We start from the raw sequence: 14580 nt of genomic DNA on the forward strand, positions 1-14580 counted from the left end.
GGCTGTGGAAGACAAAACCAGACGTTATTTCATAGAATCATGGAATAGTTCTGTTTGGAAAAGACCTGCAAGATCATCAAGTCCAACCGTCTCTCCAGCCCTACTAGGCCCAACACCAGACCGTGTCACCAAGTACAACATCTACTCTTTGTTTATACACCTCCAGAGATGGTGACTCAGCCCCTCCCTGGGCAGCCTGGGCCAGTATCCAACAGCCCTTTCCATACAGAAATCATTCCTAATAGCCCACCTAACTTGTTCCTGATGCAACTTCAGGCCCTTTCCCCTTGTCCTGTCACTGGCTACCAGGGAGAAGAGACCAACCCCCACCTCACTGCCTCCACTTTTTAGGTAGCTGTAGAGAGCGATGAGGTCTCCCCTCAGCCTCATTTTCTCCAGACTAAACTATCCCAACTCCCTCCCCTTTTCCTCATAAGTTTTATCTTCCAAACCCTTCACCAGCCTTGTAACCCTTCGCTGGGCACATGTAGCAACGTATTTGGAGAGGAATGGGTTTTGTGGCCCATCCAGATTTATTGGCGACCCCCATATAATCAGGCCTGGGGAAGCTTGCAGAGACATGTCAGTATGCAGGAACAGGAGAGCAGGAGCTCTCCTGTTTGTGAGAACAGGAGCTTGTCAGAAATTCCATGAGATAAGAAACTGCAAGAATGTTACCAGCTGCCTTAAAAAGGAACCAGGTGACTGTGTAGCCCCAACCAATTATCAGCAACAGTGAGGCGCATGAAAGGCAGGTGAACAGAGCATCTCAGCAATAGCAATGGAATGGAACTCGTGTACTGACAGAGAAACCTGTATAAGCTGTGGGTGTGTTTCCATAAAGGAGCTCAGCACTGATCATATTGATCCCAGTTGAGTCCACAGAACTTTGGCTCCGGCAGACACACTCAAACATCCTGACGTCTTTCTTGTAGTGAGGGGCCCAAAACTGAACACAGGACTCAAGTTGCGGCCTCACCAGGGGAAGGTTCACTTCTCTGGGCCTGTTGGCCACAGTGTTCCTGATGCAGGCCAGGATGCATTCAGGTTTTGGCCCACTGTCACAGTTTTGCAAAGCAAAGTGTTGGTAGAGAAAGGGGTGCTGCAGGGATGGCTGCTGCAAAAAGCAGCTACAAGCTCTCTGCAGGCCCTGGAAAGTAAACACTGGCTGATTCAAGGCCAGAGTTGCTGGTGACCAAGGCCAAGCCCATCAGTGATGGTCACAGTGCCTCTGGGAATCACAGTTAGGAGAAAGAAAAAATGCAAGAAGGTGCATTTTGCCCCCAGAGAAGGGAGTGAGAAGATGCAGGAAGACGTACAGACACCAAGGCCAGGGAAGAAGGAGGCGGGGGGGGTGAAGAATGTGGCCCTCCAGGTGCTGGAGAGAGATTCCCCTGCAGCCCATGGAGAAGACCATCTCCCTTTCTTGGCTGAGAAGGGAACTGATAGAGCGGCTTTGGTGGGCATTTGGCCTCTAGCCAGGGCCAAACCACGACACCCACCAACCACCCAAGGCCCTTACCAGCACAGGTGTTGATCCCAGGTGCTTGGGGCTGGGCTCTCAGACCCTTTCAGAGCCTTGAGCATCAGCTTTTCCAGTGAAGATTTAGACAATATGCTCGACAGATGTGGGGTCTGATGTGTCTCACCTCACAGCAGATGCTCCTCTTGGTCAGATGCTCGACTTGCCAGACGACACAGGCAGCCCAGGGCCCCAGCTCAGCCGAGACAACAGGCCTGGAGTGTTAAGAAGAAGACAAGGACCACCTCAAGAGTTCAGGAGGAGAAACACCAGGAATGAAAAGCCCAGAATCCTAAAGGATGACCAGACAGTCAGGAGATGGCAACCCACTGACATGCAGGATCCATTCCAGGGAGCAGTGGAGCCTGTCCTGCTGCACACCGGGTAAGGGTCCCACTTTCGGGACAGCACGTCTCCACCAGTGGTGATCCCACAGCCAGCAAAGACTCCTCCGGGCCTGGTTTGGGTGGTGACCAGCCCAGGGGGTTCCCCTGGGACCTAAACCCACATACCCATGGTGTATGGTAGCCCAGGGACAGTTTCCAAAGTCCCAAACTCCTGCACACAGCAGAAGGTGCCCAGAAGGTGCCTCAGGTCAGGACTGTAGTGTCTGTACCCCATAACGCCATCCTGGGGAGGAAGGCCAAGCCCAGCCATGAAGGCAAAGTTCAATCTGACTCTGATTTTTAAAGGATCCTCCAGAACAGGGATCCTCCCTCAGGGCCCAACTCAGGTGCTGGGATAGAGTTCATTTCCTTCCTCACAGCAGTTGTGGTTGGGATTTAGGGAGGCAATAACACTGGTGACACACTGATGCTTTAGTTGTTGCTCAGTCAGGCTTATACTGAGCCAAGGACTTTTCAGTTCCCTGTGCCCTGCCAGGGAGGAGGTGCCCAGGGAGCTGGGAGGGGACACAGCCAGGACAGATGATGCCCACTGGCTGAGGGATGTCCCACACCGCTGGCTGAGGTACCATGGAATCCTGCATCCCTACAGGCCCTGACAACATTCCTATATTCTTCCCGGGTGCTCAGACCCTCTTTCCACAATTCATGGACCTTCTGCTTCCCTTTGAGTTTACCCATGAGCTCCCTGCTCATCCACACTGGTCTTCTGCCACCCTGTCCTGGTTTCTTACTCAAAGGGATGCACCGACCCTGGGCTTGGAAGAAGCGCTGTCTAAATGCCACCCAGCTCTCACAGGCTCCCTCCCCTCCTAACAGCGTAGCCCAGGAGAAAGCTCCTGTTAGGTCACTGCAGCTGGGCTTTCTAACTCACCACCTTTATTGAGAAGCCCTCCCTCAAACCTCTGGGAGGAATCTGAAGTTTTCCCCCACTGCTTCCTACAGGGACATTAGAAGCTTCCAGAAGAGGAGTCAGCAATACTACCTCCTCTGAGGAGTCCCCAGAAGTTCCTATGGGACACTTCAGAGGGATTTCCCTACAATCTTGCAGAATTTCAGCTTCCTCAGGCCCTTCTTGATCTCATTGAATTTTACCCTCTTCCCCCTTTCAATCTAGTACAAAGCCAGAGGCCACTTGCTCTCCCCTAACAAGTCTCATTATATCCCCTTCCCCCTTCCTACCTGGTTTAAGCCCTGTCAACGAGGCCTGCCAGCTCTTGAGCTGGGATTCTTGTCCCTCTTGGAGACAGGTGACACTCATCCACAGCCATCAGGCCAGGTGCAGATTTAAACCCCCCCATGACTGAAAGACCCAAAGTTCCTGAGGCAGCACCAGCCCCTCAGCCACCTATTCAACACCTCTGCTTTCCTAGCCCCCTTCTTCTGCCCCAGATGGGATGGAAGAAAACACCACTTGCACTCCCCCTCCCTCAATCAGCCTCCCTAAACCCCTGGAGTCTCTTTTGATACTTCTCAGGCCTCTCTGAGAGATTCCATCACTGCCTGCCTGAACCATGAGTAAGGGGCAGTAATCAGAGGGGTGAACCAGACCCGGGAGTTTCCTAGTCGTGTCCTTGGCCTGCGCCCCAGGGAGGCAGCACACGTCCCTGCGGGTGGGGTCTGGTCTGCACATGGGCCCCTCTTCCCTTCAGAAGGGAATCCCCAACCAAAACCACCTCTCTGTCTTTCCTGGAGGAGGCAGTCTTGAGCCACGGAGTTGACTCCTCACCCTTGGCCTCCCCTTAGGGGGATTGTCCCCCACCTTCCCATGTGCCTCCTCTTCAACTCCCAGCACCCCAAACCTGTTGCTTAGGGGGTCCTGGGGAACCAAGGGAGGCAGGGAGGAGGTTTTCCCACAGCGCTGAGCCGGGACTATCTTCCCCCCCTCTCCATCTTTCTGGTCTCCCACTTCTCCCCGTTCTGCCTGACAGGGCTGGGGATCCCTCAGGTTTTGGGGAAAATCTCCCTGGTGACTTTGCCTCTGGCATGCCAGGGAGTCACTCCACCACTGCCCCTCCCTCTCACCCTGCCCAGTGCTTCTCAGTCTCTCCACCTCTTCCTTCAGCTGCCCCCATGCTGAGCAGATCTTCCAGCTGCTCCCAGCCCACAGAGGCGGAATCGCCGCCAGCAGCCGCTGTCAGGATCAGGCCCAGGCACTCCCTGCAGCCAGAGACTTGCACAGCCACACTCCCTGCAGGCCCCCGGCCTGGGTCACCTCACTCTCCCTGGGCCCAGCCCTCTGCCTGGCACAGCCCATGGGCATCTGCGGCCTCAGAGGCTGCCGGCAGGTGGGACAGTTCCCCGGCTGAGGAGAGACACAACCGGCCTGCCCGGCCGGACGAGCTGCAGTGCCAGCAGTGCCCATGCCCTGGCCTCCCCTCTCTGTGTCCCATGGGCAGCCACAGGCCCCGGCCCTCCCTGAGGCTTCTGCAAGGCCAAGGGCGGTGCTGGGGCCGCCGTTGCCCTGGCAACAAGAGAGCTACTGAGTGCTGCGGGGTCACTCCAGGATACCCCACACCACTGGCTGAGGGATACCCCGTACTGCTGGCCAAGGGATATCCCACACCACACAGCATCACGCTCCCTATAGAGCTGGGCAGACTGGCAGGGGCTGGTTCAGCTGCCGCTGAGTTACCCCACGCCAGGGTTGAACCGCGCCAATCGCACAACCGCTGCTGAGGGTGAAGCTGAAGCCCCCGAAGGGAGGGAGAGAAACACGGCGGGGGGTGGCTCCCACCAGCAGCTCAGCCCCCACAGCAGCTCGTGCTCTCCTGCCAGTGGGATGGGGTGGAGAAGTGGAAAAGCAGAAGCCAGAAGAACTCCTGGGTGGAGATGAGGAGAGTTTAGCGAGCGCAGGAGAGCTGTGTGCTCCTCCCACCCAGCTCTGATCGCACGGCGTGACGACACGGCCCACTCGGGTCCCAGCTCTGTCCCCTCCTGGCTCCTCACCCGTTACCCCGGTACTGACGCTGTTTCAGCCTCAGATGCCCAAAGCGGCACCGCACGGCTGAGTGGGGAACACCAGCCCAGCCAGACCCTGAACCAGCACCCTGCCACGCTCTGAAGCCCCAGCACAGTTCAGATTTCTTCAAGGATACGGAAGAAGCCAGATGCAACTGTGTCTGTGCACACAGAGAACCCCAAAGCTGCTGACACAGTAACTCGGGATCGCTTTCCTCCTCAGGGGTGGAAGAGGGAAGCGTAAGGCCCGTGGCACAAGTAGCCATGGGCCTGCCTGCACCCAGCTTCACCAGAACAGCCCCCTCAGGACTGCTTTCCCCAGCCCTGCCAGAGAGGAACTGGGCTCTGGGGGTGCTCGTGCCTTGGAGGGGCTGCTGCAGGGACTTTGGGTGGTGAGGTTTGACTGTAGGAGAGGCTGGGAGAGGAGAATCCCACCCCCATGGAAAGGAAGAGGAACATCTCTCCTCCCAGGCTTGGGGACAGAGCAGGATGTCCCACGAATGCCACTCCTTACCCCAGTGCTGCCCCAGTGTCTAAGGAGCAGTGCAGGACGTAGGCACCACTACCCAAGCTGCCCGTGCCACCAGCCCAAGGACTGCGCCCCAGCACCCATCGCCTCCACACCCCAATAACCTGACAGCATCCCGTGGGAAAGGTGGCTACTGGGATGATCCCATGGAGCATGGATGGCCCTGGGAGTACCCGCAGGGCTGCCTTCCCACCTCCCACTCCCTCTCCCATCCCACCTCCACCCCCTCTCCCATCCCACCTCCCGGTCTCTCTCCCACACATCCCAGCCGGGTTTCCTGTCTCCAGAGCAGGGAAGCAAGCAGCACCAGGAGCATGCACAGCCCTGCAGACCCCCCCCCCAGCACAGTGGGGCTTCAGGCCAGCACACCCCTCCTGACCCTCTGAGGGGCTGGGTGGTGCGTGGGGCAGGCAGGATCATCCCTGGTTGTGGGGAGCAGGGAACAGGCCCTGCAAAGGCCTCACTCCCCATCCTGCCCTCCCACAGCTCTCAGAGGCAGCTTTGCACCTCTGCAGACATCCAGCTGCCCCCAAAGCCCACCCAGACACAGACTTCTTCCCCACCACCTCCTCTCCTCACCCTCCTGCCTCCTTCCTTCCCTCTCAGCTCGACCCTTCCAGCGCACACCAGCCCCACCGAGCTCCTGCAAACGCCCTGGTGGGCAGAGGCCGCTTCCTCCATCCCACGCTCAGAGCACGGACAGTTCACTGTGGTGGTTCACCGCTGACCAAGGGATATCCCATCCCGCTGACCAAGGGCTGTCCATATACAGCAGGCTGAGGGATACCCCACACCACACAGCATCACTCTCCCTATAGAGCTGGGCAGATTGGTGGGCACTTGGTCAGCAACAACTCCGGCCTTGAGCCGGCTGGTGTTCACTCTGTGGGGGCTGCAGAGAGCTGCTGGCTGATCCTTGCAGCAGCCCCCCTGCTCCACCAGCACCCAGCCAAGCAAACCTGCAACATTCACCTGCTGCCCTAAAGCCCCTTTTGTCCTTTCCTGGTGCCTCTCAAGCGATGGGAAAACACATGAAACACGACCCAGAGACTTAACAAGACCCCTGCTCGGTGCCCAACCCCGGCTGCCCCAGCCCCAGAGCTCATCAGCCAGGTCCTACCGTCTCCCTCGGGCGCTCTCAGCTCGCTGGTCTCAGCCCAGCCCACCGTCCCTTTTTATGTCCTCCCCCCTGATAACGGGGTTGTGGCAGAAAGGACAATGTAAGCATTCCTGGAACTGTAGCTGGGGTTTTAGCAGAGAAAGTGAAACTTGGCATCAGCTGCCTGTGCCAGAGCTGAGCCAGACAGCACAGCCCTGTGCACCCCCACCGAGCACCCGAATCCTGACCTGGGCTCAAGGGCTGCTGTGAAAGCAACAACATGTGACCGGGGTGAAGGGCAGCAGGGGACAGGCAGAGCTTGGAACTCTTGCCTGGAAACATCCCCAACCTGCTCCTGCTACTGCTGAGAAGGGCCCTCAGCTCCACAGCCACAGGCAAGGACACCCCCAGCCCAGGGTGCCCCCAGCCCCATCCAACCCGGCCTTGAACCCTGCCAGGGATCCCGGGGCAGCCCCAGCTTCTCTGGGCACCCTGGGCCAGGGCTCCCCCCTCCCCAGGAAGGATTCCTGCCCCCCAGCCCCTCTCCATCCCTGAGGAACAGAGCTCCTCGCTGGCCTCCAACTGGAGCTGCCTCTTGCTCCAGGTTTGGCCGAGCATGGGTCGTGTCCCCAGCAGTGCTGGATACTTCCCTGCAACCTTCAGGCATCCCTACGGGAAATGCTCCAGCCCCACGCTGGTGCCCAGGGCTGGGAGAGCACCAGGCTGGCTGGTTCCTGAGGGAACGCTGCCAGATCAGCCCCTCTTGGCATCCCCCCACCCTCGAGAGAGTTTTGGAAGATAAACTCTTGTCCTGGTAAGAGAAATGAAACCTCCTGCCTGAAACCACGGGAGCCAGAGCAGCAGATTCGGTTCCAGGATCTGGAACTGCTCTCCAGGAAGGGGTCTGGTTTCCCAGAAGCAGAGCAGCAGCCGAGCTGGGGGGAAAGAGTCAAACTGTGTTTTAAACCTGCCCCCATCCTCTGTGAGCAGCCCAGGAGAGCAGGTGGCTGTTTGCCTGCCCTGAGGTGGGAGCTGCAGGCCAGGATCTCCCTGCGGGGAGGATGAGGGAGGATGAGGGAGGGTCGTTAACATCTCGGGGGGCAGAGGGGGGACTCTCGAAGCCTTCCTGCCAATGCCTGTCTGCCTTTCCTCTGGGACACCGCCGGTGCCGTCTCAATCGGGCTCCAGGGAATCGCGTCTCCGGAGCAGCGGGTCAGGGAGCGGCGCCGCCACGTAACCTTTGCCAGACGCCGGGCTGCATCACCCCCGCGTCAGGCACCCGCATCCGCGGCACCCACAGCCCCGGCACACGCAGTTAGTGGGACCCTCCCTGTGCCCACGTCACCTCTGCACCTCACCCCCATGACACCCCAGGGAGCTGATATGTGGCCGCTTCAGGGGGTGCCAAAGCGGGTCCCACCTCCTGGACACCCTCCTTCTTTGGGGGACCCACAGGATCTGGCCAGAGCCCCCCCAGTCTCACAGACCACATGAGACTGCGGGTGCTGCAGAAGGGCAGGAGCACTCCCCCCACCCCAAACTGCCTGCCTGGGGCCTTGGGCCCTGGGGACAGAACGTGCCCTGCAGCTCACAGCTACCCAGGTGTCTGGCACTGGGCCGGCCACTTTCACAAAAGTTTAGGGCCAGGGAGAAGAGCCGCAGCCTCCCCCACCCCAGGAGGGGTCTGTGGGCTTGGGCATCCAGCCCTGGCTGGTGTTTGGGACTGAGGACCCCCAGCCATCACCAGGAAGGTGTTTATTGAGGTCGGCTCCTTCCAGCCCCGTGCACCGACGTGACGCGTTTCCCCAGTGCAGCATCTCAGGAAGCCGTCACCCCCCTGCCACAGGCCAGCCCCTCTGCCCCACGGGTGGACAGACAGACAGACAGGATGCCTTTGCCCTGGTGCCAGGGGTCATTCCTGGGGCTGAGGTGCCCAACGGCTCGGTGCTGACTCTGTGAGATCGAAAGAATCCTTTGCCCCAGCCCCGGATCTGCAGCACAGCCCGTGCACACCCCGACAGCCCGGCATCTCCCCACAAACAGCTCCGGGCTCTGAGGGACCCCCGGGTGTCGCCAGGGGCCGAGAGCCAGAGCCTGGGTCAGGGGAGAGCGGAGCCGGGCTCCATCCGCCCCGAGAGCCAGTGAGGGAGCTCTGCCAGAGCTCCTCCACCTGCCCTCCAGGTTTGCTGCCGCCAGCCCACCCCAGTGCCCCCCAGCACCTTCCCCACGCACCCCAGTGCAGGACCCACCAGAGCAGCTTCACTGAGGGTCCTGACAGGGATGCGGGAAAGGCAGCGGCAGAGCTGGTGAGAGGAGCAGGATGAGCCTTAGGGATAAGTTATGCCTGGACCTGCCACAGCCCTGCCTTGCTGGCGTGTAGGGACCTGAGCACCTCCTGCACCACCCTTAGCACCCATCGGCTCCCGGGACCCTGGGCAGGGATTAAACCCCCCAGTAACCACCAAAACGCTCCGGCACAGCACAGGACGGGCCCACGGGGCTGCCAGCGCTGCCCCAGGACACCAGCACCGTGCTGGCTCTGGAGCCAGGGAAACACTTCACACCGCAGCGGCTCTCCCACGGCACCAGCATCTTCCCAGCCCCACACACGCCAGCGACAAGCAGGGCACAAGCTCATCCACAGCCTGTCCCCCCGAGAGCCCCCCAGGGGGTTTGGGGGGGCTCGTAGCCCCAGGCAGCAACACGGGCGGCTCCTCCATCCTGGGTGAAGATCCCTGAGCTCATTGCACACAGCGAGCCGGGATGATGGGACACCAGCGCGCTGGGACCATGGGAATGGGCTCTGGCACCTGATGGGACAGTGGGAATTGCTTTGGGGCCACTTAAAAACGAGCTGAGGGCTCCAGGATTTCCATCCCCCTGGAAGCAGGATGCTGAGCAGGTTCCTGTGGAGCCCTGAGCCATGGGAGACAGGGGAATCATTTTCAGAATCATTAAAAGAGAATAGTACAAGTTGAGATTAGAAAAGAATTTGTAAGGAACATGAACCTTAGAAATTGTTTGATTGAATTGATTGAATGATACAATACCAGAGAGATTGATATAGATGTAGCTTAAGAGGCAATTAATTAATAGAGCTTTTACAGAAGGAGAATAGAAAGTATTTGGGTGGTTTGGGTGTGAGGGGACTGTGGCTACAGCCACTGCAGCTGTTTTGCTGGAGCAGCTACAAAGTTTACCCCTACCAGTGGAACAGCCTTGGAGACAAAGCAAGTGAAGACAGGGAAGGCATAAATAATGGGACCAAGGACCAAGGAAGAGACAGAGTGTGTCTTGTTTTCAGCTAAAAGGGGCTCCTGGCTTGTTTGAGGCAGGAACGGGGTTTGGAGACTCATGGAATCTGACTCTAAGAGTTTCAGGGGGGCTACTGGTAGCTGAACATCTTCCTCCCTGTCTTCTGACCTGGTTTCTCTCCTCTCACCATCAGGACAAGCAACAGGCTCTTTTTCCATCTTAGAACCGGTACAACACACACTCCTGTTCTTTCATTTCCTCAGTTAAAGAATGATTTCCCTTCTGGTATTCCAAATCACAGAATCCCAAGGTTGGAAAAGCCCTTTGAGCTCCTGGAGTCCAACCAATCCCTGTCCTGTGCTGACCCAGATCTCTCAGCACCTCATCTCCCCCTGTTAAACACCCCCAGGGCTGGGGACTCAGCCCCCTCCCTGGGCAGCCTGTGCCACAGCCCCACAACTCTGCCAGGGAAGAACTTTGCCCTCCCATCTAATCTAATCTAATCCATCAGACCACATCACTTTCTAACATTCCAATCCCTTTTCAGTGCAAGGAACAGACCTGTGTGTGCTGTCTGACCCCATTTCAGTCACAAAACCGCACTGACTGAAAGGTACTGTGATATTTCAAAGTCCCATTTCCAGGCCATTTTTCACCATTACCCAACTGATTTTGTGGCCACCATTCATTACAAAACCATTCCAATTTATCCCCAGGCAGAGGTGTCCCTCCAAATTTACTACGTCACTTTAAGATGCATCCCAAGGGAGAACAGAGAGAAACTCTCTCAGCAGCCGTGGAAACCGCTTTGATACCAAAAAAAAATAAGACCCTAAACCAACATTTCATACACAAAATCCCAACATTCCAAATAACAAGGGATCCCTTCCCAACATCACTCATACCAGCGTGTAGAAAGAAACCTGCGCTGCTGCCCCGTGCCCCTCCGACTCGGCTCGTGCAGAGGTTGAACAGAACTGACCCCCCCACCACCACCCTGCAGCTTTAAAACCTCTGTGCTGCCCCTTTTCCTCTCCATCACCTCTTCCAGAGAGCGCTGCTGCCTTGTGCCACTCACCACCCGGAGCAGGAGAGGGGCTGCCGGAGTCCCCAGTCGCAGGTCGGGGCTGCTGGAGTCCCCAGTCGCAGATGGGGCTGCTGGAGTCCCCAGTCGCAGATGGGGCTGCTGGAGTCCCCAGTCGCAGATCGGGGCTGCCGGAGTCCCCAGTCACAGATGGGGCTGCCGGAGTCCCCAGTCGCAGATGGGGCTGCCGGAGTCCCCAGTCACCCCACTTCTCCTGGCCAGCTGCAGCATGGGGGTGCAGGCAAGGCTGTGGCATGGTGCCACCCGGGGTACCGTGCCCTCCTGTCCCAAAAGCGGGGTCGTTACCCCCGGGTACACTGCAGGACCCCCGGGTACACCCAGAGGAGGGTCCCCGGGGTCTTCCCTGGCTGTGCTGGGCGCTGGGTGATACTGCTCAGCCAGCTCACCACGCGCAGACTGCGCCACCTATTGACCTTGGAACAGGATTAGCGACACCCGCCCCAATTAACACTAATTGGGCTGTAATTACTGCATCAGCTGCTATCGGTCAAGCATATTCGAATTAGCAGCCATGCTCCTTGAAGGGGGGGGGGGGGTTGCTTGCATAGTCCTTGAATTGGGTGGGTGGTCGGGATCTCCCCCTGCCAGCTTCCCCAGGGTTTGTTGCCTTCATTCCTCTCAGGACGTGCCCCAGCTCTGGCACCTGATGGGGTGGGATGTTCCCTCTGGATCAGCCCTTCAGCTCTTCTCCAGGGAGACGTTTCTGCAAGATGTGCTTCTTATTAATGGTTCTCAGTATCTGGAGGGTGGGACCCAGGGGGCCATGGGCAGCCTCTGCTCAGTGTCTGTGGGGACAGGACAAGGGGTGATGGGCTCAAGCTGGAGCCCAGGGAGTTCCCCCCAGTGTGGGGAAGAACTTCTTCCCAGTGAGGGTGAGGGAGCCCTGGGACAGGCTGCCCAGGGGGTGTGGAGTCTCCTTCTCTGGAGAGATCCCAGCCCCTGTCCTAGGGACCCTGCTTGGGCAGGGGGTGGGACCCCAGGGGCTCTGGGGGGCCCTGCCAACCCCTGCAGCCCTGTGATGTTGTGATTCTGTGCTCCTTGCCAGCCCTGGTAGTGAAGCACATCAGTGCAGTTAACCCTAAGCCAACCCGTGCCTGAGCACTGACCCCAACACCTTCCTGTCCCTGTGAGAATTCTACTTCATGGGGATCAGAGGGGCAGAATCCCCCCCCCTCCCCTCCCCTCCCCTCGACCCACCGGCCACGCTCCTTGTGATGAGCCCAGGCTGTGGCTGGCTGCCCTGGCTCTGAGCTCTCCTTACCCAGGGAAGGAAAGAAAACCAGAGGAACGAAGCAGAGGGAAACCAGGGAGAAGGGGGAACAGCAAGGTCTGGGTTGTGCTTCGTGAAGGGTCTCCCAGGAGCACCAGATCAAAGAGTCTTTCCTGCACCATCTGTGTTACTCAGGACCAACCCAAGCTGCACAGGGGAATTCCTTTGCAAACAAAACTAATACCAAAGGAGCTTTTTTTCCCTTTCCTTAGACCAGGTAATCAGCCAGCATCACACAGACTGGGCTGGGCTGGGAGGGACCCCAAGGGTCCCAGAGCTCCAACCCCCTGCCACAGGCAGGGACACCAACCTCCAGGCCTGGAGCTACACAAGGGTGCCCAGGGCCCCAGCCAACCTGGCCTGGAACACCCCCAGGGACGGGGCACCCACCCCCTCTCTGGGCAGCCCCTTCCAGCCCCTCCCCACTCTCTCTGCACAGAGCTCCCCCCAGTCTCTCCTCTCCCCTTCCCTCCTCCAGCTCTCACGCGGCACCGTGTCTCTCCCGCTCAGAGCATCGTGGGGGGGGGGGGTCGGCAGCTCCTCCAGGCTCTGGGTGCCCCCGGCCCAGGCCACGAGCAGCAGCAGCAGGAGAAGCACCTGCCTGACCCCGGGGATCTGACAGCGGCGCCAACAACCTGCAGCCCCGGCACGCGGGGGCTCCTCCGCCGGCTGCGCTGGGCGCGCCCGGGGATGCTCCGGCCCGGCCGCTCCGGGCTGGCGGCGGCTGCCAGGGAGGAAGAGGAGGGAACGGGGCTGAGTTTGGCTGCGGGAACACACGGGGCAGAGTCTGACAGGCCGAGGGGGCTGCCCAGGCACGGCCAAAGACCCGCACGCTGCAGGGGGTGTGTGTGCTATACAGTGTGTGTACTACAGGCTGTGTATGTGCTACGGGGTGTGTATGTACTACAGGCTGTGTATATACTACAGGGTGTATAGAGTGCATATACTACATGGTGTGTACACTATAGGGTGTATAAACTACACGGTGTCTACACTATAGGGTGTATCTGCTACACAGTGTATACAATATAGGATTTATATACTACAGGGTGCATATACTACATGGTGTATACGCTATACGGCGCATATACTACACAGTGTATATACTATAGGGTGTATCTACTACACAGTGTATACAAGATCGTGTGTATATACTACAGGATGTATATACTACATGGTGTACACACTATAGTGTGTATATACTACAGGGTGTATATACTACAGGGTGTATATACCTCGTGGTGTGCACACTACAGGGTGTACGTACTACAGGGTGTATCTACTACACGGTGTACACACACTACAGGGTGTATATACCTCATGGTGTGCACACTACAGGCTGCACACACCCCCCAGGGCGCACACCCAGCCCACACGGGGCACAGACGCAGCAGCCCCGGCGCTGCGGGTCAGCCACGGAAGCGCCTCAGCGCGGGAGGGACCGGGAGCTGCGGGGCGAGACCCCCCGAGCCCCGCCCCCGGCCCGCGCCGAGGAGGCACCGGAGGCCCCGCCCCGCCCCGCGCCCACTGCGCCTGCGCGGCACGGCCGGGCCCCGGCGGCGCCGCCCCCACAGGGCGCGGGGCGGGGCTGGGCGCCGATTGGCCCGAGAGCGCGAGCGGCCCCGGAGGGCCCTTTGGCGCCGCCGATTGGCTGAGGGGAAGGAGGAGGCGGGCGCGGGGTCGAGCGCGCGGCACGTCCGCCGCCGCGGAAGCGCCCGCTTCGTGATTGGCGGCCGGGCGGCGTCACGTGAAGGCGGGAGGGAGGGAGGAGGCCGGCGGGTTCGGCTGCCGATTGGCTGGCGGTGGCGGAGGAGGGGAGGGAGGGGGTGAAGCGGCGCGGGCTGCGATTGGCGGCGGCGCGCGCGCTCCTGCGGAGGCGTGCCGGGATTGGCTGGGCGCCGCGAGGCGGCCGGGGACCGTTGGAGCGGGGCGGCTGAGGCGCTGGGCCGGGGCCCGAGCCCGTCCGCAGGGTACGTGCGGCCCGCGCAGCGCCGGGGCCCGCCCGGCCCCGCCAGAGGGACGCGGCAGGAGGCGGCTCCGCTCCGCCGCTGCCCGCGCCCGGGACGCGCCCCTCCCGCCCGCCGGGGCCCTTCGCCTGCGCCGGCTGGCGGCGTCCGCCGGGCCCCGGGCCTGGCGCGGGGCAGGCGGCGGGGGCAGGCCCGGCGCGGGGCCAGGGCCGCGGGTGCCCTTAAACCGGGCCCGGGGCGTCCCTGCCCCGCCGCTCCCTCGGCGCGGCTGCGGCTGGCGGCGGGAGCGGCCCCGCGGGGCGGGCGGGTGTCGGCGGGGAGCCGCGGGCCGCAGCCCTCGCTTCGCGGCCGGGAGCGGCCGACGCACCCGCGGCACCGGCAGCCCGGGCGGGGGGGGTGGGGGGATGGAAGGGGAGGGGGGGGGGGTTGTCTCTCGGTGCCGAACCGCGGAGGAAACCAACCCCGGCC

At 60.2% G+C, this 14580-nt stretch overlaps 1 protein-coding gene across 1 annotated transcript in view; it reads left to right on the plus strand.

Annotated features, from left to right (window-relative positions):
• The first annotated feature begins 14070 nt into the window (after positions 1-14070).
• The window catches only part of DTNB (dystrobrevin beta), a 123757-nt gene continuing 123247 nt past the window's right edge, over positions 14071-14580 (plus strand). The window contains exon 1 of the mRNA XM_084261740.1: positions 14071-14115. The gene's annotated coding sequence lies outside the window, so the exon portion shown is untranslated. The remainder of the gene's footprint in view (positions 14116-14580) is intronic.

This window comes from Gallinula chloropus, assembly GCF_964237585.1.
Source record: "Gallinula chloropus genome assembly, chromosome: 3".
Taxonomy (NCBI): domain Eukaryota; kingdom Metazoa; phylum Chordata; class Aves; order Gruiformes; family Rallidae; genus Gallinula; species Gallinula chloropus.